We start from the raw sequence: 24,583 nt of genomic DNA on the forward strand, positions 1-24,583 counted from the left end.
CACAGCGCCACTTCCAGCCTTTTTCTGCTTATGTGGTACTGAGGAATGGAGCCCAGGGCCTCATGCATAGGAGACAAGCACTCTACCACTGAGGCAACTTCCCAGCCCATGGGATATGGGCATTTTTAGTGGGCCACTATACCAGCACACCAGGTAGTGAGAGGGACAAAGAATAACAAAGGAGAAGGACAGAAGTTATAAACTGTCCTAGTCCCTATTTGGCTGTGTAGAACCATCCTTTCTTTGTCCTCCAGGCAAACCTGGGAGGTGATTTTTGAGGAGAATCTTCCTAAGATTCTAGAGGCCAAATAGGCACTGACATCCCCATCAGCTCTCACTTCTGTCAGTTCTAGTGATTAATATAAAACACCAAACAACACTGTACAAAGCTGGAGAAGAAAACGTAGCATCAAAGTTGTCTGAAGAACAGACATGTTTCCTATAACTTTAAAAATGAGCCTTATACTAGGAGTCCAGAGATCTGGCCAAGGAACTGGGGATTCTGATCCAGATTCTGCTACATGGACCTGAGTAAGTCAAGGACCAGGATCTAGAGGGGGGGGGGAGGGAGAAGGGGGGGGGAGAGAGAGAGAGAGAGAGAGAGAGAGAGAGAGAGAGAGAGAGAGAGAGAGAGAGAGGAAGAGGGAGGGAGAGAGAGAGGGAGAGGGAGAGAGGGACAGATAGAGAGAGAGGGAAAGAGAGTATGAAAGTGTGAGAGAGAGAGAGAGTGTGTGTGTGTGTGTGTGTAGCTGAGCTAGATCAGCATTTCCAAAAATGTGCTGTGTGGAACTCATTACACTAAATACTCTGCAAGAAAGAATCCTGAGACTAAATGTTTGAGAAATGTTGCTTGAGAACTTCCATAATAAACACTGTTTCCTGATTGGATATGACAACAAATTACTTTATACATAGAGTCCTTCAGTTCTAACTTCTGTTCACAATGGCCTCCCTTTGAACAACCTGCTTTCCCACCTATATGTGCTTGTCCCATGTCCCCTACCTACAGCACTCTTCCTCATGCATCAACTGTCAAACTCCTTTCTGTCATATAAGACTACCTCAAGCCGGGCACAGGTGGCTCACACTTGTAATCCTAGCTACTCAAGAGGCTGAGATATGAAGATCTCGGTTCAAAGCCAGCCCAGGCAGGAAAGTCTGTGAGACTCTTAACTCCAATAGACCACTAGAAAAATCAGAAGTGGTGCTGTGGCTCAAGTGGTAGAGCGTTCGCTTTGAGCTGAAGAGCTGCAGGATAGCGCCCAAGACCAGAGTTCAAGCCCCACAACCGACAAAAAAAAACTACCTCAAAAATGCATGGCGCCAATGGCTCATATGGGTAATTCTAGCTACTCAGGAGTCTAAGATCTAAGGATCATGGTTCAAAGCCAACTCAGGCAAGGAAAGTCCAGAAGATTCTTATCTACAGTTAACCACCAGGAAATGTGAAGTGACTGTGGCTCAAGTGATAGAGTACTTGCCTTGAGCTGAAGAGCTATTCCTGACAATAGTGCCCAGGCCCAGAGTTCAAGACCCACGACTGAAAAAAAAAAAAGTGCAAATATATTCTTCCTTGTGTGCACCTGTGAGAAACAATGGGAGGCTAATGTGGTGTAGATTGAGTGTTCTTAGTTTACTGCTACCATATGAACATAGTCTCTGGATCCGATTATTCTTTTTTCTTTCTTTCTTTCTCTCTCTCTTTTTTTTTTTTTTTTTGCCAGTCCTGGGGCTTGAACTCAGGGCCTGGCCTAAGCATGCTACCACTTGAGCCACAGCGCCACTTCCGGCTTTTTCTGTTTTATGTGGTACTGAGGAATGGAACCCAGGACTTCATGAATGCTAGGCAAGCTCTCTACCACTGAGCCACATTCCCAGACTCAGATTATTCTTTATCCAGCAAATATTTATTGAGTACCTACTGTATGCCAGTTGCCAGGGAAACAATAGTGAACAAGATACAACCCTCACCCTCAAGGGGCTTTGATGCCAGTGAAGAGCAGTGGTTGGAGGCAATTATGATCCAACATAGCATTTCCCACCTAAACATTCAGATAGTTTTGAAAGAGGCCCAGCATGAGAAAGTAAAACCAGACTTGTCCTGTGTAGTTTTAATTATCTAAAGCAGCATGGTAATAAGGGGAACCCCAAATTTCAGACAGACCTGGCTTCAAGTCCTTCACTTCTATTATTATGAGCTGAGTAACAGAGACTGGCCCCAACTATTTAATATAAATAACAACACCTGCTCAAAAGCTGTTTGACCACATCTGAAAGCATAAGATCTGGGATGTGTCAGTTCGATTGATATTAGCACTCTTTCACTCTTTTTCTCCCAAATTAGTGAATACCACACTTTATCCGCCTTGTTCTGTGTCATTATTAGTGCTGTTTCTCTTAAACAATACTGTCAGGCATATGGATGGATTTCTTGACCATATCTAACCGTCACATGGGAGGAAACAACTTATGCTGGTAAAGCTGTACCTTGGTACCTTGTACCTTGTAGTTCATCCTTAATCAGTAATATTTTTTGGTGAGTTCTTGTGGCAGATAATGTAGGTTGACTCATTCAACACATTCCCAATAATCTTTTCCTTTGCCATCTTCTAGTATGGAGGACAGAAAGCTTAACAGTCAATTCCTAGCCTCACTCAAAACTAGCAGTCATATGACACAATTGTGGCCAACACACATTTTAAAAAGATCCTTCCCCATCTTTTACCCTTTCATCCTTGATTCTTTCTTCCTGCTTGGGTCCTGAAGAGGAGGCCCATGAGGTCAAAGACCACTCATGAAGGAAGGCTAGACAAAGAGGTAGCAAGCTAGGTCTCTCTGACAGCCTTGCTGAGCTGTGCTCAGGACAGATTTACCTACCTTCAAGCCTCTTTGTTGTACAAGGTGCATTTACTTCCGTGACTGTTCCGGTCATTTTTAGAGAGCTTTCTATAATCTGCAACAAAACACATCTATAGCTAAAATCCCTAACTTAAAGATGTTTGACCTTTGCTGCCTCTTCACATTTTCCACTGTGAGCGATATGTGCCAAAGGCTTGACCAACAGCTTCTGGTTTAGTCTGATAAAACACAACCATGAGATGCTTGGCTTTTTTTTTTTTGTTTTTGTTTTTGTTTTTTTTTTGGGTCCGGTTGTGGGGACTGAACTCTGGGCCTGGGCGCTGTCCCTCAGCTCTTCAGCTCAAGGCTAGCACTCTACCACTTGAGCCACAGCGCCACTTCCGGCTTTTTTTCTTTTTGCTTATGTGGTGCTGAGGAATCGAACCCAGGGCCTCAGGCATGCAAGGCAAGCACTCTACCACTGAGCCACCTTCCCAGCCCTGGCTTTTTTTTTTTTTTTAACATCATCTTCACTGCTGCGAAGCATGAATGCCACATACGTGGCTATTTACAGAAAATGTGCCATGCTCTTGATGCTCTACACGTAGTACATCAAGACTACAGAGGCTTCAAGAGGCAAAAGCTTTAGCTTCTTGCACTGCTAGTTGATAACTGCTTGGGGGAAATCTATACTAAAAAGGCCAAGGAGGATTTCCTGATTGCATGTACAAATCACAAAATAGCCTGCTCTTGAATGAGTAGAGTTATGGCCATGACAACCAGAGGTACTTCAATCTTCCCTGAAAGGAAGGCTTGTGAAATGGAGACCACAAGCCAATAATAACATTAGTAGCAATGTATTAACTCAGGCAAATATGGATTTGTATTTCAGGGGTGGGGTAATCCCTGCCATTTGTTGAAGAAAACTGCCTTGGTCCTCAAAGAGTCTGGGTTCACCTCCACTCTTTGTAGCTGAATCTGTTTAGAAATGGGTCGAGTCCAGCAGAGGCTTCCTGCTCCAACAAAGGCTAGGTTCTGTGGTAATAGGAACTGTGAGGGCATCATGAGATATACACAATGCTCCTACCTCTTATCCAGATTATGCCAAGACATATACACTCTGCCAAAAGAAAGAATCCCAGAAATCATGACCTTGCCTGCTTCTTTCCTACTGACATGGGGGTGGAGGGGTTTCAGATAAGATGACTCAGAGCAATGAACAGGATCTGCTCCAGAATGAGGAGGCCTGTCCATGACCAAAGCGCTTCCCCATGCCTCCTACACTGAGCTGGCCACCTTCTCTCCCAGCTTCTGTACCACAGTGGCCCAATCTGAAAAGCATCACTGAGTTTTTACATCAATGGCCCCTTTTAGGGACCCAAGACTGCCCAGCTCCAGCTGCTTTCAAGCTGATTACAGACTCTCCTAAGATATTAACTTTGAAAGATAAAACACACATGTCAGGAAATGACTTGTGTAAATGTATTTTTATGGAGAAGCATTTCTAGGTCTATAAAACTTTATTTTTTGGGGGGGTCCGGTCGTGGGACCTGAACTGTGGGACTGGGCACTGTCCCTCAGCTCTTCAGCTCAAGGCTAGCGCTCTACCACTTGAGCCACAGCGCCACTTCCGGGTTTTTTTCTTTTTTGCTTATGTGGTGTTGAGGAATCAAACCCAGGGCCTCAGGCATGCAAGACAAGCGCCCTACCACTGAGTCAACTTCCCAGCCCTGCCTATAAAACTTTAAAGACAAAGTGTTCTGTTTTTTTAAGACTGAAGATTTCCTTACCTTCAACACAGAATATGGCTTCACACTTCATGCATCTGGGCAAAGGTGAATGTACCTCAGCAGGACTTTACCCTGCCTTCCCATAACTTAAAAATCAAATGTGAAGTTCAGGATCCCTGAGAAATCTTAAAAGAGAGTATAGGCCAAAGACTCTGATCTCTCTATGAGAACCTCATGGATCACTTGATCACTTGATGTTCCTGGACATCCAGAAGGTTCCTCAGAATGTGTCCAGGGGGATTCACATACAAAGCATATCTGACCTTTTCCTTGTTCTCCCTCAGACCTGACTCCCATATCCCTCTATAGTAAACTTTGGGGTTTCAATCCAGGGAAGGAGCTCCAACATCATTTTTGTTTTGTTTTTGTTTTAATGCACTTGCTTCTTAGCTTATTTCTTCTCTGGCTCCCTCTTCTTTTCAGGTATCTAAGCCCCAAATTTTCCAAGTATTTATGAACTATCCCCTCCCAAATCCCCACCACCACCACAAAAAAAAAAAAAAAAATCCTCCGATTCCTTACACTCTGAGCTATTCCCAGCTCCAGCTCACCTTTACCAACCCTGCGCCAGTCTAACTGGGGCTTCAGTCTGGCCTTCAGCCCAGTTCAGGGCATGGTTGCTGCACTACCAGATCAAAAGCAGGGGTGCTGAGCACCAACAACATGCACTGCTGGGTCACCACTCGTGCTTCTGCCCCAGTGCCAACATGACCCATGGATGGAGCCACTGGCAACAAGAGCCTCCCAATCTTTGTCTTGAAGAGTTAGGCCTTTCTGCAAAAATATTGCTAAAAACATGGAACCCTTGGATAACATTTTTTACTAGAGTGTCGCTAGTGAGACACTCTAGAGAAATCTTCTTAACTAGGAAGGTGTATTTATATTTCAAAGGAAAATGAAACTCACTACCTTAGACCCACCACAGCAGATCTGGCTTCTGGGGAGATGTGCTTATATTCCAAAAGGTTAGGGGGAGAAGCCAGAATTGTCTTTGTTCTGTCTCCAAGCAACACAGGTTTTCCCTCCATCCTCTTAGAAGAAGAAGCAGTTGCCCCTTTCTCCTGTACGTAGTCCAGGGAAAATACATTTTTCTTTGTTCTTTCCCTTCCAAGTATCCAAACTAGGGACTTTCATCACAGGTTTTCATCCAATCACCGTGGGGGTAAACACTGGAGCACCGTGGGGCAAGCACTGTTATATTGTTTTACCATACTATGTAAATAATAATCCATCTCAGGTCTAGAATACCTCATGGATGCCTTCAGAACAAGTGACTATTAGCCAGGAGCTGGTGCTTCACGTCTGTAATCCTAGCTACTCAGGAGGCTGAGATCTGTGGATCATGGTTCAAAGCCAGCCCAGGCAGGAAAGTCCCCATGAACTCTGATCTCCAATTAACCACCAAAAACTCAGAACACACTGCCGTTGCGTTACGGGAGCTGCAGTTTAAATGGCAGAGTGCTAGCCTTGGGCAAAAAAGCTCAGAGACAGTGCCCAGGTCTGAATTCAAGCCCCATGACTGAAAAAACAAAAACAACAAAAAACAAACAGGTGATTATTAAGAGCCCACTCATTTAATCAGTGAGGAGGATGGAATGCAGTGTGTTACATGGTTTAAGAGAAGAGGCAATGAGAACCTTTTGGCTAGTTAGCAAGACTTGAGCAATACCTGTGGAAACTGGCACAGATCTGGGGAAAGACCAGGATCTCTGTTAGACCAAGTTTAAAACAAAGGCTTGGAAAACGCAGCCCCGATGGCACATGTACATCTTCCTGTCTCATCCAGGTAGTTGGAGAAATGACCCCAAAATTCTTAAGAGAATTACTGGCTACAAACTTAGCAGGGCCAAGATTGTAGAGTCAAGCTGTCCTGTACAACAGCTTGCCACTCTGAGGAAGCTTCTTACCTCCCCTGTTCCTTTATTCTGTATCTACATTAGTGAATCTCCCTGAGTCAAGAGGCTATCAATAGTCTCCCTACACTGCTGGGAGATCCTAATGTTGATGACACTATGCAATATTAACCCCAACATGCCTTCATGGTGAGGGGACTAGGACATCGGGCAGGAGGTAAAACTGAGTAATGAAGGGGAAGCCCCAAAGAACACGAGCATGGGACTGGCATCAGGTGTGTATGGACCACAGTGCTGCCTAGCAGGAAGGGAACAGGACTTCTATACATTATGATTTTATGCTTCGGAATGATGAGTTTAGTATTTACGAACGCGAAGAAGAGAAAAAAGTTTTAAAAGCTGCTTTGTATTGTTTTCTGTGCTGTGTCTCAATGTAGGGCAGAAACTGACTTGGATGTAATATCCTAAAAGTGTTGGAGAGGGAGCACCAGATCTGGAAAAAGTGCAAAGAGACAATCCAAATAAACTAAAAACAGTTTATTCCATGTCCTTGCTTATCATTATCCATGGGCGGCAAAGAAGCATCTTAATCCTGAGATTAGCAAAAAGCTGAAATTAGAACACTTCTTAAGCATCCAAAAACACTGAAAATCTTACCGGTCTCTAGGTGTGGGAACAGAACAAGCCTCAGTGAAGGGCCTTCATATTCTTGCCTAAGGAAAGGCAGAAAACGACACAACATGGAAAGGAACAGTCCAGGACAAGGTACAATCTTAGGACATCTGCCTTGATCAAAAGCAACCCTTACGTTTACTAATGAGCTCAGATGAGACACCCTTGCCAGAGAGCTCATGCTGTGATTGACAGCTGAAAGGAGAATTGTTTTAATGCCCTTCCATCTTGGCAGGAGAAGGGGACAGCTTTCCCCTTCTGCGGGCTCACACAAGGAAAAGTCACTGGCATACGGGGGACAGTGGCAAGGGGAAGGCTTAGATTCACAAGCTGTCCCTGTTGCATGGCAAATGAATGCCCATGGTGGTTTCTGTTCTGCCAAGCTGAAATCAGATGGGGTACCCCGGCTCAGTGAGCAGGAAGGACTCACACTCAACACTATGGAAAGATAGCCCCCACCCTCTGTGGGGATGGGAGCTATGGAAAGAAATCAGAAATGGAGGGGACTTAGCTGATCCGCATCACACCCAGATGCCCAGGGCAGGGTGTTGCCCCAGACAGCTGATGACTGTGCCACATGGGCTTTCTAGGTAAATGAGTGAGGTGAGGAAGGCCCAGGCACTCGCTCCAGATGGTAATTTTGGGTGGCCTCATGGTAATCTGGAAGTTCCTGTTTTGGCCTCTCTGGCTTGCAGAGTCTTAAAACTGGGCTTGTCTGAACCTCACAGGGGTCAGTCAATCACCAGCTGCTAATGTGACTCCAAGCTCTCACACCTTCCTCCCTCCTGTTACAGGCACCCAGAAAGGCACCTGACTCTTCATTGCAGCTGTCAGCACACACACAGCTAGCTGATCACCCAGCTAGACTTTGCACTGGGTCAGGAGCAGGACAAGAAAGAAGGGCATGGTTGAGGAAAGGGAAAGGACAGCAGAAGTCTATTGCAGAAACTTTGAAACTCAGAATTCCACCGGGATGAGTCTCCTGGACACCACGTTGCTCTCCTTCTCTCCTAAGAGTAATCCCAAATCGGTTACCCAAAAGGGGCTTGAGAGATTCAGCCCTGAGTCACGTTAAATTCTGAGAAAATGCCTTCCTGTGAGCAGCCTGATGTGATGTGTGAAAATGGCTCGCTCATTCACCTGACCCACAAAGCCCCACAAAACCTCACAAACACAAAGGCTGAAATCTTCATTCACTTCAACAGCAATGATGAGTGTGCCCAGCGCAGGGCAGGCATAGCTCCCAAACCACCAAGGCTCTGAAAGCTGTCACTTTACAGAAGCACTGTGGGCCACGCTGGCATCACATGGTGGAGCTGATAGGCCTGCCCAGGACAGACACTGACATGTCAGTGGCCCAAAGTGCTCCAAGTGGGCTGCGCATGCTCCAGAAGGCAGATGATAATCTGCCTTTGAGGCCATCCCAGTGAACAAAAGCTCCAAGAAAGGTCCCCATTCCTACAGAGCTCAAGTTCAGATTAAACTGGACTCCAGCTCACCTGCCACAATGAGATGATCCTCACACCAAAGGAACAAAATCTCCCTAAACCCAAACACGGGGCTGCCCACACACAAAAAGAGATCCCAGCACTAAGGAAGAAACAAGAATATGCAGGAAAAGATAATGCAAATAAGTCTCTTTTCAATGTGGGAATAAGTCCCATGAAGCAGCTTATCCAAACCTTCTAGATAAAAGGTCTGGGTGACAGGCAAGGAGGATGACTGAACCAAGCCTGTCAAGTGGGAGGAATGGGACCCACAGATCTGGTAGCAGTGGAGGAAAAGCAAATAGCAAGTGTCCTTCCAGTCAAGGAAACTCTAGACCCCAGGGAATGAGGTGACAGTATTACTGAGCTAGGTTTTTCAGAACCTGCAACCTGGAACCTTCTGCTACAGTAGGAAAGCACTTCCTTGCTCTCCCAAGCCCCTCCCTGCAGGAACCCTGCTTCCAAACTACTCTCTGTGTGTCAGTGCTTTAAATGCAAACTGCTACCTGACAGCTGACCACACACAAGAAGGACTGCATTTTCCACTAACATGAAGTCCACACTGTAGGCAGGCATGCTAGGAGCAGTTGGGATGGCCTGAAAAGGATCTTGAGAGACCCAAAAACAAAGTAGCCTGCAGTACTTGGTCTGAAGGTGAGAGCCCCCAAAACTTACCCATGGATGGAAAGAAAGTAAGTGGTCACAATTCAGAGTCCTCTGGCCCTGTATAACAGGGTCTGCTCCTGTGTGTGTGTGTGTGTGCGCGTGTGCGCACGCGCGCGTGCACGGAGCAGTGACCTTTGCAGAGCTGCCTCTTCTCCCTTTACCTGCATTCTAAAGTGTATGCTGGGTGATGGTGATGGTGATGGTGACAGTGAAAGGGGGTGGTGTGGGGATCCTGGCCAAAGCCTAGGCAAGTGTTCCACCTCTGAGCTACCCCAGCCCAGCAGGCCACATTCTGAAGAGAAGCCATGTCCAAATGATGAAAACACTAAATGCTAAGTCACCTTTCTTTACAGAACCCAGAACACCTGGTGACCTTCAGGGTACACCAGAATAAAGAATGCCTTGCCTTTATGCTTTAATCCTGTGTAGCAGCTAACACAAAGCATGTAAATGGATTTGATAGTTAGCTGGTGGGAAAGCAGTATGTTTCTAACTAGGCCCAGGAGATCAAGATTGATTGGGAGCTTCCTGTCCAAGGGGGGGTGGGGAATTAGCCAGGGAAAACTATAGCCTGAAAACTAGATGGAGACCACCTCCATGTAGCAGCTTGCGAGTCTTGTACTCTCTCAGGTTACATTTGGAGAACTCAAAGTGAGTGGTTCCACTCACCTCCCAGGATGCCTGGCCTGAAAGGATTTGATTTGCTTCCCAGCAACTCCTCTGCTATGGAGCATTACTAAGAAAGCACATGGACCCAGGGCCATCAAGTGGCAACACTTGAGCAGCCTCACATCCAACTCAGAAACTCTTAAGAATGACGTACTCTTTTTTTCCTGCTGGTATTATTTGTGGCCATTAACTTATCTCTGGACACTAGACAGTTATCAGAGACTTGAGGAAATCCATAGTAGAGCAAGAAGAATACTTTCTTCCTTGGAGGCTAGCACAAAGGCCTACTGTAAATCATACACATCCAGCTCTACCTGGGTATATGACTTGAACCTGTTCACCTTGGGGAAGCTACAGGCTTTCCTTGTGGAAAAGCGTTTCGTTTAACTGACTAAAGTCAAAGCCTTGGAGACTGAGGCTGAGACCTATGCAATGGGATTGACCTCTTCCTGCCCTAGGACTTCTACAGGCAAAAGCCAGCCCAGTCTGATTGAGAGAAACTGAGTGGATTGGCTCCTAGCACCTGCTGATCTGATTAGAACTAGATGGCCAATGGAGTGGCATATTATGGAAAATTTACTAGTAGCTCACTATGGAGAAACCCAGGAGATACATAGAAGGTAGGCAGCAGAAAATAGGCTGAAAATTTCGGTGCACATAACCTTAGAACATACAGCTACAAGGGTATAGCTAGACTTGCCCAACTCTAGAGCTGTGTGGTTGTATTTCCAGAAAATAGGAACCCAGGACCTTGGGGACATCTCTAGGTCACAAAGCTGGTGTCTGACCCCTGCAGAGATGTGTTTACATTCCAAAAGGGTCGAGAAAGAATCCAGATCTTTGTCCATCCCCTCTCCAAACAGCAAAGGCTTGTCCCCCCTCTCTGACAAGGGGATAAAGGGCAATCACTTGGTCCTGTGCATAAGCAGAGAAGATTGATGCTTGTCAGTCCCATGCCTGTAGGGCACCCATCCTCGGATCCAAAGGGTTGTTGGTATTTTCCCCTCTGTTTTTCATGATCATCCTAGCCTCATGTAGTAGAGTAGCACCTCATCTTCACACACTGCAGAATGGCAGGATGAGGAACTCCTTGGACAGACCCACTCCTCAGCAAAACAAAGCTGGTGCATACTGTAAAAAACACCAGTTAGTCTCTAAGGGTACATACCCAATGAGGAAATAGTCAAGAAATGCTATTCAATCTTGGTAAGACAAAAAAGAAAAAGAAGAAAGTGAGTCTGTGCCAAGTGCCACACACAGACTGTAGCTTCAGCTCAGCCGGACATAAGCTCCTCTGGGCAGAGTGACCAAGAAGTCAGGGCTCCCTTTCCCTCAGTTCTCCATCAAGGTTAAGCCACCAAGTATATTCAATCCTCCTTTACAGTCCTCTCCAACTGTAAGTGAGCAGGCCAAATATCTGGGGAGTGTTGCTAGTGGTGATGGCTGGGGAGGTCTCAAGATAGAGGGACCAGATTGAGACCTCTATTCATTGTTTCCAGGTTCCTGTGACTGTCACAGAAGGAATCTATAGACAAAGTGTTATTACAGCGCAAAATGTACGCACATAAAATGTGTGGGCATTGGGGCTGGGAAGGTAGCTCAGTGGTAGCGTGCTTGTCTTGCCTGCAAGGCCCTGGGTTCAATACCTCAGCACCACATAAGCCAGAAGTGGCGCTGTGGCTCAAGTGGTAGAGGGCTAACCTTGAGCTAAAGAGCTGAGGGACAGTACCCAGGTTCAGAGATCAGGCCCCACGACCAGCAAACAAAAAAGTGTGGGCTTCATAAGAGACAGAACAGCATATTTTATTCAAATGTTTATGGTTTGAATTACTACTCAGGTATAGGTATTGTTTTGTTTGTGTTATTCTAGAGGGAATGTTCATGTATAAGCTACAGGAATCTTGGGGTTGTGGATGTAGCTTAATGGCTTAGTGCTTGTCTTCCATGCATGAAGCCCTGGGTTTGAATCCTCAGCACCATATAAACTGCAAAGGCCAGAAGTGGCCTTGTGATTCAAGTGGTAGAGTGCTAGCCTTGAGCAAAAGAAGGGCAGGAACAGTACTCAGGCCCTGAGTTCAAATCTCAGGACTGGCAAAAGAAAAAAAGGAAAAACTAGGGCTGGGAAGGTGGCTCAGTGGTAGAGCACTTGCCTTGCATGCCTGAGGCCCTGGGTTCAATTCCTCAACACCACATAAGCAAAAAAAAAAAAAAAAAGCCGGAAGTGGTGTTGTGGCTCAAGTGGTAGAGTGCTAGCCTTGAGCTGAAGAGCTGAGGGACAACGCCCAGGCCCAGAGTTCAGGCGCCATTACCGGACCCAAAAAAAAAAAAAAAGTAAAAACTACAATAACATTCATGGAATGATTTTCTTGGGTCAACATTATGCGTGCTTAGGGAGTGAGACATATTCATGAGTATCCATTTATCTCAGAGGTGGAAATTATGCATTACTGAAGCACTATTAATACTCTTGAGTCACTGTCATTATTTAGCCTAATTCTGAGCATAAATTTTTGCATGCAAGATTTCTGCAAGTCATGTAGCCACCCCATCATGCCCTTTTTTTCTGCCTCCCTATGGTATTTAATTCACTCTGTGAGTTAGGCAAGAGCTACGTTACTCTACTTTTCCAGAGAAGAAACAATAAGGGCTTAAGTTACAGATAAGTCCTGTAAATTGCAGAATATGACAAAATACAGGTCCAGGTCATTAGACATGTTCTAGGGAGCTGTCCAGTCTTCAGAGCCAGAGGTTCCAGTCCTAGTACTGGCACACAACAAAAGGCTACAACCTAGTCAAGATGCATTGTACTTCTAAATTGCCATGCTGAATTGTAACCACTTTGGACAACCCCTTAATAATAATAAAAGTGAAAAAAAAAGTCAAAAAAAATTTAAAAAGTGAAAAAAAAATAATTAAAAAAAAAACTAGGAGGAGGCTACAATGTTTGATAAGAAATGTACTCATTATCCTGCCCATGTAATTGTAACCCCTCTGTACAGTATTTTCACAATAAAAAAAAAAACCAAAAAACTAGTCATAGCCCGGCGCTGGTGGCTCACACCTGTAATCCTAGCTACTCAGAAGGCTGAGATCTGAGGATTGCAGTTCAAAGCCAGCCCAAGTAGAAAAGTCCATGAGAAGTAACCACCAGAAAACCAAAAGTGGTACTATGGCTCTAGTGGAACAGCACTAGCCTTGAGCTGAAGAGCTGAGGGACAGATCCCAGGCCCAGAGTTCAAGCCCCACGACCAACAAAACAAAACAAACAAACAAAAAACTAGTCATATTTGAAAGAAAGAATATTGCTAACTTGTTTCGAACCCTACAGCTCCCCTACTCCCACCCCACGTCCTGGGCATTGTCCCTGAGCCTCTCTATTCTCAAGGCTAGTGCTCCACCACTTTGAGGCACAGCTCCACTTCCAGTTTTCTGGTGGTTAGTTGGAGATAAGAGTCTCACATCCCTGTTCATTACGTTAAAAAAAAAAAAACAATCTCCTCACAGCCTTTCCTGCCCAGGCTGGCTTTGAACTATGATCCTCAGATCTCAGCCTTCTGAGTAGTTAGGCAGGCATGAGCCTGCCTAAGGCCCAATAGAATTGCTAGTGAACTCACACATCATTTTCTTTTCACTTAGCTTTATTTTTTACTCACAGCTGGTGCTCTACTGCTAGAGTCATACTTCCTGTCCAGCTTACTCATTGAAGATAAGCATTTCAAGAGTTTTTCTGCATAGGGTGGCTTTGAACTTCAATCCTCAGAGCTCATACTCCTAAGTAGCTAGGATTACAGGCAAGAGTCACCAGCAGCACAGTTCACAACCTCTTTTGTATTTCTGAATTGTTAAACTGGAAAAATTCAAACTCTTATCATGATTATTCCCCCACATACATAAAAATGGTGGAGCTCTTTACTAGCATTTCTGCCACCCTCTCCTCTACTGGGGCTCATGTACGAGTGTTTTTCAACATAATACAGAACTAAAAGATGTCTTCAACAAAGATAAGAAGAACTCGCAGGGCGCTGGTGGCTCATGCCTGTAATCCTAGCTACTCAGGAGTCTGAGATCTGAGGATCACCGTTCAAACACAGCCCAGGCTGGAAAGGCCATAAGACTCTTATCTCCAATTAACCACCAGAAAAATGGAAGTGGTGCTGTGGCTCAAATGGTAGAGTACTAGCCTTGAGCTGAAGAGCTCAGGGACTGTGACCAGGCCCAGAGTTCAAGCCTCCTGACCTGGGGGGGATGGGGGGGAGAAAGATAATAAGAACTCTCAGATTCCTCAACAGGTTATCCTTCAATGTAGCCCAGATCTGAATGATGTAATACCTCTGGGAGAGTCAAACTGGGATCCAAATTCAGACAACAGAAATCTACTGTACCACTATGGTAAGTGTACTCTGGGAGAGCTCTGACATGAAGTATCTAGGCCAAGAAGCTTAAATAAGATATGACTGTTATAGTAGGGATAACTGAGGACACTCTCAGTCTTTTAGAAAGAACATACCAAACCTAGAGGCCATACATTGACTCAGTCTTGCAGACTCCTGAAAAATTAAGGATGGATGGTCAATATGAACCTTCATTGGGCAAAGTACCGCCAACATTAGCCAAAAATTAATAGAGAGGGCAAGACTGATTAAACATGTGGAAATGTAACAATAAAATCTGCCCCTCTATTATTAAGCAAAAAAAAAAAAACATACAGAAAACTGCTGGATGCCAGTAGCTCATACCTATAATCCTAAGTATAGGAGGCTGAGATCTAAGGATCTGGAAGCAGAACTGGAGTAATAGTATTTACTCAAGTAACAGAGTACCAGATCAGTGAAAAAGCCAAGAGAGAACAGGAGGCCCTGAGTTTAACTCCCAGTACTGACACATAAAAAAAAAAAAAAAAATTACAGAAAACTGGAAGGCTGTGGACATGAACACTACTCAGCAGGAATAGCACACACAGTTTTGTTTTGTTTTTTTTAATTTTATTTGTATTTTTATTTTTGCCAGTCGTGGGGCTTGAACTCAGGGCCTGGGCGCTGTCCCTCAGCTCTTCAGCTCAAGGCTAGTGCTCTACCACTACGGCCACAGCGCCACTTCCGGCTTTTTTTCTTTTTGCTTATGTGGTGCTGAGGAATTGAACCCAGGGCCTCAGGCATGCAAGGCAAGCGCTCTACCACTGAGCCACCTTCCCAGCCCCAGCACACACAGTTTTTAACAACAGAAAATAAAAATGCCCAAGAAGCCACTGTCTTCATCGAAAATAACTGGCATTGGAAAGCTAAAACTGGAGGCTCTACCTAAAAAGAGAAGAGGCTCCTAGGAAAGAAACAATATGGCTACTGTAATGGGTAGGTTAACTGGAAGAAATGTGGTTGGTATAGAAGTAGAAATGTGGCTTCAAGAGGTAAAGTCCTGGGGCTGGGAATGTGCTTAATGGTAGAGTGCTTGCCTACCATGTATGAAGCCCTGGATTCAATTCCTCACTACCACATAAACAGAAAAAGCCAGAAGTGGTACTGTGGCTCAAGGCTCAAGCGGTACAGTGCTAGCCTTGAGCAGAGAGAGACTCAGATACAGTGCTCAGGCCCTGAGTTCAAGCCCCAGGACTGGCAAAAAAATAAAAAAAGAGGTAAAGTCCCAGCCTTAAGGGACAGTGCCCAGGCCCTGAGTTCAAACCTCAGTATAACACACACACACACACACACACACACACACACACACACACACACCCCACACACAGCATGACACTAGTGGCTCTTACCTGTAATCCTAGCTAGGAGGCTAAGACCTAAGGATTGAAGGATTGTGGTTCAAAAAAGCTAGCTCAAGTAGCAAAGCCCATGAGACTATTTATCTCCACCAAAACTATCAAAAAAGCCAAAAGTGGTGCTCTGGTTCAAATGGTAAAGCCCTAGCCTTGAGTGAAAAGAAGCTCAAGGCCTATTCCCAGGCCCTGAGTTCAAGCCCTAGAACTGACACTGGAAGGTAAACTCTCATGGAATCCTCTCATTACTGATGAAGCTCATGTTTGCTGCAGTTAACTACGTTCACCAAGACTCTCATTATAGAGATGTATTAACTGAATTTGTCAGGCCATACCTCAGGATTATAGTAAACAAAAAGTGACTTAGATGTACTGACTTTGTGCTCAAAGAGCCTAAAAATAGGCAGTAATATCAAATGCTGAAATGGAATGCTCATACAATGACAGAGGAAATGCAAAATGGTAGTTAATGGTAGTTACTTTGGAAAAGTTGGACTACCCAATCCATATCTTGCTATTCACCCAAGATAAATGAAAACATGTGTACACTAAGACATGTGCATATTGTAGTTTTATTCATAATCATTAAAACCTGTTGGCAACTCCACTGTCTATAGATGTAAATAGATGAACACAGTAGGGAACACTCACACAACTTTGCCCTAAGTGAAAACCAGACAACAGAAGCCTACCTCTTACAGGACTAATTGACTAATGTATTGCAGAAAGGCACCATTACAGGAACAGTATGAACCAGGTGCTGGTGGCTCACAGCTGTAATCCTAGCTACTCAGGAGGCAGCGAGCTAAGGATTCTGGTTTGTAGCCAGCCTGAGCAGGAAAGTCCCTAAGACTCTTACCTCTAATTAACCAGCAAAAAAGAGAAGTAGAGCTGTGGCCCAAATGGCAGAACACCAGCAGCCTTAAGTAAAAAAAGCTCAGGGACAGAGCCCAGAGTTCAAACCCCAGTTCTGACAGAAAAAAAAAAATCATATAGATGGTGGCCAACAGGTTGGGTGATGGTTAGGGCAAGGACCAACTATAAGTTACTAGTTTCATGACTTTCAGACGATAGGAATGTGCTGTAACTTCATTGAGGTGGAAGTTATAGAACTGATTAAGTTTGTCAAATCTTTCTGCATGTAAATTATGCCTCATTAAATGTCTTGAAGTCCACATTTTTTAAATTTGGACTTAAAAAATTGTAAACACAATGGGGAACAGGGACCTGAAGGTATAAGCTTAGTGGTAGAATGCTTACCAAATATGTCACACAGTAAAAATAGAAACAAAAATTGTAAGTAATTGCAATTATATAAGAGCAGTTCGCCAAGGGAAGGAAAAAATCAGTATTGCCTCATTGCTCCCTCCCTTCCATTGAAGGGTCACAACTGATAGTTTTAGAATTGGAGAGTCAAAGACTGTTTAGTTTTCACAAGAATTTCACCAAGGGCCTCCAAATCCTTAATTAACTGCTAAAGAAATGATGCAGAGCTATGGAGCGGTGCCTTGTGCCAACAATGACCCCTTGCACATTTTCTCCAATAGATTAAAAAGTCAATTATCATAGTATGAACTTAATACTGTAAATAGTCTTGGCACTTTCCATCTCCCCGTCTGTAAAAAATATGCAATGTTAAAAAAAAAAAAAGGTGCCTTTCCCTACTAGCAGGGAATGTAACTGCACCAACCAAGCTGACCTGAGACCTGTCAACCCAGGGGCTATCTAAATTCTGCTCCTTCTTGGAACCTCCATTGCAGGGTAGTGGGAGAAGGACTAACATCCTCAATCAGGCCTTTCCTCATCCCAGTTAATATATCACCTTTGGAGCAGGGCACACATGGTGACTGCCATTTATGAGTGGAGGCCTACTCTGCCCTAGGTCACGTGGTTAATATTCATCCTGTGTCTGGTGCTCTTTTTGTGGCCTTGCCTCTACCCCTACACCTGCTTGCAGTTTCCCACTGGCTAAAGAACTAGAACACATGCCCTCCTTCTCTACTTAATGTGTGCTTCTCTTTAACCTGGTATTATTCTTCAGAGAGGTACCACTTCTTCTCCAGAAAGCCTTCCCTGAAACACACACACACACACACACACACACACACACACACACACACACACATACACACACACACACACACACACACACACAGTGCATCACATACTCATCCACCTGGCCCTTCATCTCTAAAGTCCTTAAGATCAGGGTACAATTCTTTTGTCCCTCTGTAGTGACTGTCTACTCTAGGGTTGGGCATGCATACCAGCAGATGGTCCTGTGAGCAAAGCAGCCCACTATTGTGTGGCTGCCTCACTAACTGAATTGTTCCAGTGTTTCACAAAGGGGACACAGCACTAGAGAATCCAGGTGTCTAAGAGGGCCCAGAGGAAAAGGCACAACCACCTTGTTGTGGAAAATACCTTAAGCAACTTCAATGTGGTTTTCACCTGTTCTTCCCTAGAAAAGCCACCAGAGTCCTGGAGGACTGAGAGGATTAGCCAGGGTATCCCAGCCACTGAGCAGCAAGGCTGGTTCCAAAGTCAGGCACTGGGATTGCAGTGCTGAGCACCTTGAATAGCACCAACACAGGACAACAGTGGGCTGTGGACCTGGCCAGCATCAAGAGGTCTACAAGAGATCATGACAAAAGGGCAAAGAAGTTTTATATGTAGTAAATGCCAGACTAGTAGTAAGTAGCCTGCTGGCCTCCACAGAGATGGGCTGTCTGGAGAACAAGAATCCCAAGATGTATTCTCTTTAACCTCTGTGCTAGAAGCCGATGAGTTCTCCGGACTCTAACCCACAGCACCAGCCACAGGATGAACATTCCTAGGTATCTTTCATAACGACTTGTCCGGCAACTATTCTCACTGGTACCCATGCAGACACTGTGGCTAAGACATTGTAGCTCAAGGTCACACAGTTACCATGGCAAGGCAGAATTTGGACCTCAGTTTTCTTGAGTAACCAAAGTGAGCTGAAAAGTGTAATCTATACTATTCCATGACTTCTTAAGTATTCAATTGCTGCTTATAATAGTAAATAATATTCCTTGGTGTTCTTCAGTATTATTGCACATGAAGTTTACAAAGACATTAAAAAGGTTCAATGCATCATACCATGAGAGAAGAAAGATGACAAATCTGTTTAACTACCAAAAACTAAAAAGCAGCCCTTTACCTGGATAAACAAAAGGTGATGTGAGTGTATGTGTGAAACGAAATGTCATTCAGCTTTAAAAAAGAATAGCTGGGCACCAGTGGCTCATGCCTGTAATCCTAGCTACTCTGGAAGCTAAGATCTAAGGATCGCAGTTCAAAGCCAGTCAGTCTAGGCAGAAAAGTCTGTGAGACACTTATCTCCAACAGAAAACCAGAAGTGGCAATGTGGCTCAAGTGGTAAAGCTTTCGCCTTGAGCTGAAGAGCTCAGGGACAGTGCCCAGACCCAGAGTTCAAGCCCTGGGACCAAAAAAAAAAAAAAAAAAGGATATTCTGACACAAACTACAAAATGGATGAACCCTGAAGATATAAGAGAAGTAAGCTAGTCACATAACAAATAAATGTTCCACTTGTAGGAGGTACTTGGAACAGCCAAATTCATCGAGACAGTAGAATGATAATAAGCAAGGACGGAAGAGGAAGAAGGAGGGTATGAGGAGCTACCATTTAATGGGTCAGAGTTTTGGATGGCAATTATACAATAAAGTGAATGTACTTAATGTCACTGACTGGATACTTACAAGTAGGATGCTAATTGTTATTTTAGGTCTGTTTTACTACAATTAAGGTTTTTTGTTTTTAATCAGCTGGTGTTAGGCACTAGTTGGTCACATCTGTAATCCTGTGGAGGATTGTGTGGTTTGCGACCAGCCAGGGAGAGGGATTCCAATTTGGGCCTCTCTCTGGATGGAGCATCTCCTACTTTGTTTCATGGCTTTCTTTTCACTTTCAAATAAACTTACTCTATTTTTCCTTTACCAAAAAAAAAAAAAAAAAAGCAAGGTTCCAGTGGCTCAAGCCTGTAATCCTAGCTACTCAGGAGGCTGAGATCTGAGGACCATGGCTCTAAGCTAGCTGAGGCAGAAAAGTCCTGTGAGACTCTTATCTTCAATTAACCATTCAAAAATCAGAAGGGGCACTGTGGTTCAAAGTGAGCCTTGAGCAAAAGAGCTCAACATCCAGGCCCTGAGTTCAAGCTCCACAAACTGACAAAACAGCAGAGAAGCTGATGTGCCCACTTCAGGAATGAATAGAGGTAAAATCCAGGTGCCTAGACTTCTAGCTGAGCAAAAAGGGACAGCTCAGGCTGGGACTAGATTAGAGAGCATTGCAGTATATGTTAAAGTCTCTGGCCCTGGAATGAATGCTGTGTGAGGCTTTAGTCCCAGCTACTGGAGAGGCTGAGGCACAGGGATCGCTTGAGCCCAGCAGTTTGGGGCGAGCCTAGACAACACTAACAGGACCTATCTATTTTTAAAAAAAGTTCTGCCGGGCGCTGGTGGCTCACGCCTGTAATCCTAGCTACTCAGGAGGCTGAGATCTGAGGATCGTGGTTCAAAGCCAACCCGGGCAGGAAAGACTGTGAGACTCCTATCTCCAATAAACCACCAGAAAACCGGAAGTGGCGCTGTAGCTCAAGTGGTAGAGCGCTTGCCTTGAGCTGAAGAGCTAAGGGACAACGCCCAGGCCCAGAGTTCAAGCCCCACGACCGACAAAAAAAAAAAAAAAGTTCTGGGGCTGGGAAGGTGGCTCAGTGGTAGAGCGCCTGCCTTGCATGTATGAGGCCCTGGGTTCGATTCCTCAGCATCACATAAGCAGCAAAAGCTGGAAGTGGCGCTGTGGCTCAAGTGGTGGAGCACTAGCCTTGAGCTGAAGAGCTGAGGGACAGCAGTTCAGGCTCCATGACCGACAAAAAAAAGTCCTGAACTTTTCCCAACAAGCTAAGGAAGCAGCAGGAAGGACTTGAGCAGGTGAAGGGCAGAATCAAAGCACAGTAGATATCACGAGTGTCTAGGCTACAGAATGAATGGGAACATACAGGGCCAGCCAGGAGACAAGCACCACTGACAGGAGAGACAGGAGAATCTGGAATGGGTAGCAAATGGTGGACAAAAGCCTTACTTATGTAACTGTAATCCCTCTGTACAACACCTTTACAATACAAAGCAAAAAACAAAGCCCAGTAGAGGTAATGGAAAGGGAGGCAATCAGCCACCTGGTATTTAATGACCTCCTGGGCTGGGCAAGGGGAGGGCAATGGAATTTCAGCTAGGTTTTAGTTACTGGCTCTTTTTCTCTCATTGGATCTCAGTGCTATATGTCAGCAAACTGTAGGTGTCTTGTTCACCAGTTGCTAAATCAAAACAGGAGCTAGGGGGCATGGCTCAAGTGTGGAGCACTTACCCAGCAAGTGCCCTGAGTACTGCCCAACAAAGCAAATGCTGCAGACTGGTCATCAGCTTAATGACAAGAACATACTCAGGAGAGACATCCTGCTGTGAGCCCTGCAGCTGCCCTCAGCAGAATACAATAAAAGACAACATCTGGCAGAACAAAACTAGAAAAACATAGCTGAGATCTGGGGTGGAAAGGAGGAACCAAAAGGTGGGAGGGGGGAGAATAGGGCATGTCAGCTGTTTCTGCCATTTCTTAGGACTTGGAGGGAATCTGACAACCCCCTGGGGAGTGTGGTAGCCAGTGAGAAATAGCAGGGCCTTCAAAGGAACAGGGGAGGACCGGTGATAAACAGAGAAGTAGGCAAGAAATTCCTGCAGAACCAGGCACTTCACAGCCCATTTAACTTGCTGTCTGCAAAATAAGCAGGTCGTTCCATCTTACCAGAAAAAAGGATACTCAAGCTGGAAGTGACTAGAAAATGCCAAGATCTGTCCGGAAGGAGGGAAAAATATAACCAAGGTATTTGGTTCTGGTGACTGTCTGAATAATCTAGATACAGTCATTTTCTCTATGGCTAGACAATTTTCACCAAAGAAAAGACATTTTTAAGCCAGGTGCCTGTGGCTCACGCTGGAATCCTAGCTACTCAGGAGGCTGAGATCTGAGGATCAAAATTCAAAGCCAGCCCATGTAGGAAAGTCTGAGAGACTTTTTTTTTGTTGGCCGTGGGGCTTGAACTCTGGGCCTAGGCGCTGTCCCTCAGCTCTTCAGCTCAAGGCGAGCGCTCTACCACTTGAGCTACAGCGCCACTTCCGGTTTTCTGGTGGTTTATTGGAGATAGGAGTCTCACGGTCTCTCCTGCCCGGGCTGGCTTTGAACCGCGATCCTCAGATCTCAGTCTCCTGAGTAGCTAGGATTACAGGCGTGAGCCACCAGCGCCCGGCTGAGAGACCCCTATCTCCAATAAACTACTCAGTAAAAATGGAAAGTGGTGCTGTGGCTCAAGTGGTAGTGCTAGCATTGAGCACAGTCCTGAGTTCCAACCCCAGGACCAAAAAAGAAAAAGAAAAAGCATCACTGGACACTAATGGTTTACACCTGTAATCCCAGCTACTCAGGGGACAGGAAAATCAAGATCTAAGGCCAGACCAGGCAAAGTCAGCACTAGACTCTATCAGAAAAGCAAACTAAAAAAGCAAAGGGAGTTGTGTGCTGATTCCTGTGTCTCTAACCCTAAATACTGAGGAGGCTGAGATCTGAGGACCAAGGTTCAAAGCCAGCCTGAAGCAGGGAAATCTGTGAGACTTTTTTTTTTTTTTTTTTTTGCTGGTCATAGGGCCTGAACTCTGGGCCTGGGCACTGTCCCTCAGCTCTTCAGCTCATGGCTAGCGCTCTACTACTTGAGCCACAGCGCCACTTCCGGCTTTTTCTGCTTATGTGGTACTGAGGAATCAAACCCAGGGCCTCATGCATGCAAGGCAAGCGCTCTATGGCTGAGCTACCTTCCCAGCCCCTGTGAGACTCTTTTTTTGTTGTTGTTTTTTTGTTTTTTTTTTTTTGGGGGGGGGTCCGGTCATGGGGCCTGAACTCTGGGCCTGGGCACTGTCCCTCAGCTCTTCAGCTCAAGGCTAGCGCTCTACCACTTGAGCCACAACGCCACTTCCGGCTTTTTTTCTTTTTGCTTATGTGGTGCTGGGGAATTGAACCCAGGGCCTCAGGCATGCAAGGCAAGCGCTCTACCACTGAGCCACCTTCCCAGCCCCCCCTGTGAGACTCTTATCACCAATTAGCCACCAAAAAGCCAGAAGTAGAAGCTTGGCCTAAATGGTATAACACTAGCCTTCAGTAGAAAAGGCTAAGGAACAGCACTTAGGCCCTGAGTTCAAGACCCAATACTTGCACAAAAAAAGGAAAGAGAAACTAGAATCCCTACCCTCCAAAGACAACCATAAAGTCTAGAAATATATTCTAACCTCCCTCTACCTTTCGGTGAAAGAGCTGTCTATAATAAAGCTTTTTTACCTCACTGGTCTGATAGCAAATCAGAAGACCTTCATTCCCGTGGCATCCGGCCCTAGACAAAGAAGGAAGGAAGACTACACAGAGAAGCCAAGAAGAGATTCCTGCCTCAATCTATTGCCTCTAGGTCACAAGCATTCTGTCTGATCCTGTTTCTACATGGCTACCCATTCTTTATTGAATCTAAGCCTAGTTTTCAGTGGGTCTTTGGGTCTTTTGTGAAGGTTCCTATGTCACTCAAAATTTTGATTCTAAAACATCTATTATGCTTTTTCTCTTATTAATCTCTCTTTTGTTACAGGCATATCAGTCATGTCCAAATGACAGGGAAGCATTTTTCACTGTTCCCTGTGGCACTAATGGCTGCCTCTGACTTAGCAGAAGCCCTCTCTAATTTCAGCCCCAGGTCTAGATCCATTGCAACCTACTCACTCTGGGCAACATAGTCTATGCTCACCCTTTGTAAGGGGGTGGGGGAACCAGAGAATGTAACCGCTAATTCAAACCAGAAAAACCCTGGACACAAAACTGAAAAGAGTTTTTCATCCAGCCTGTCTGAAAGACCCCTTTACCCTGTGAGAATTCTGGCTTGGCTACTCAGCTCTCTGCTCTCAGAGCCAGAAACCTATTTCTTCATTCATATCCTCATATAAACAGAGATGAAACATGCCTATGTGGTTTTGAGGTGGCAATCAGAGCAGAGAGCATGCAAACAAGGCTGAGGTTTAGCGGCACTGACTCGGGCTGCCTGGGCTGTGGGGACAAGATATACAGCATCAAGTACCTCTAGATGTCCTGATCCCTGGTCTCTGGGGACTAAAGGTTTAATTGAGCCAGTGGCTCTTAATAGTTGCACCAGTAGTTCATACTATTGGTGCCAGTGACTCACGCAAGTAATCCTCGCTACTCAGGAGGCTGAAATCTGAGGATCTCCCAAAGTCATTTTGGGGAAGGAAAAGTCCATGGGACTCTTATTGCTGGACACTTTGATGGCCTCTGGGATTTAGTGGCCAGTGTCAGTGTCACTGGTTTAGCGTCGCAAACGAGTAGCTACCTTATGCAAACGAAATGCAGCTGTTTTCTAGCAAAGGTATGGGAAATGATGTATGTGGACCGCAGCAGCCGGGACTGGGAGAGTAGCTCAACGGGTGGAGCACTTGCTCGGCAAGCGCAAGGCCTTGGGATCCATCCCCAGCAATGCCAAAAGGACAGAACTTACAAAACAAAACAAAAAGTAAAACCCGTATAGCGCTTTTCAACCCACGTTACCCTTTCCGTGTCTGTAACTTTAAGTAAGATTCGGTGCCACCACTCCGGCTGCCCAGGGGATGCCAGGAGAGGCAAAGCCAGCAGGAGTTGACAAATGAGGCATCTGGGTGCCGGAGCTTCAAGTGCCCTGGCTGGAGGGAAGTTCTCCCGGGTG

General features: G+C 45.3%; 1 protein-coding gene across 1 annotated transcript in view; it reads right to left on the reverse strand.

Annotated features, from left to right (window-relative positions):
* The window catches only part of Stox1 (storkhead box 1), a 54,247-nt gene that overhangs the window by 29,245 nt on the left and 419 nt on the right, over positions 1–24,583 (reverse strand). The window lies entirely within an intron of this gene.

The sequence above is a fragment of the Dipodomys merriami genome, unplaced genomic scaffold (assembly GCF_024711535.1).
Source record: "Dipodomys merriami isolate MVZ:Mamm:240054 unplaced genomic scaffold, mDipMer1.0.p SCAF_14, whole genome shotgun sequence".
NCBI classification, from domain to species: domain Eukaryota; kingdom Metazoa; phylum Chordata; class Mammalia; order Rodentia; family Heteromyidae; genus Dipodomys; species Dipodomys merriami.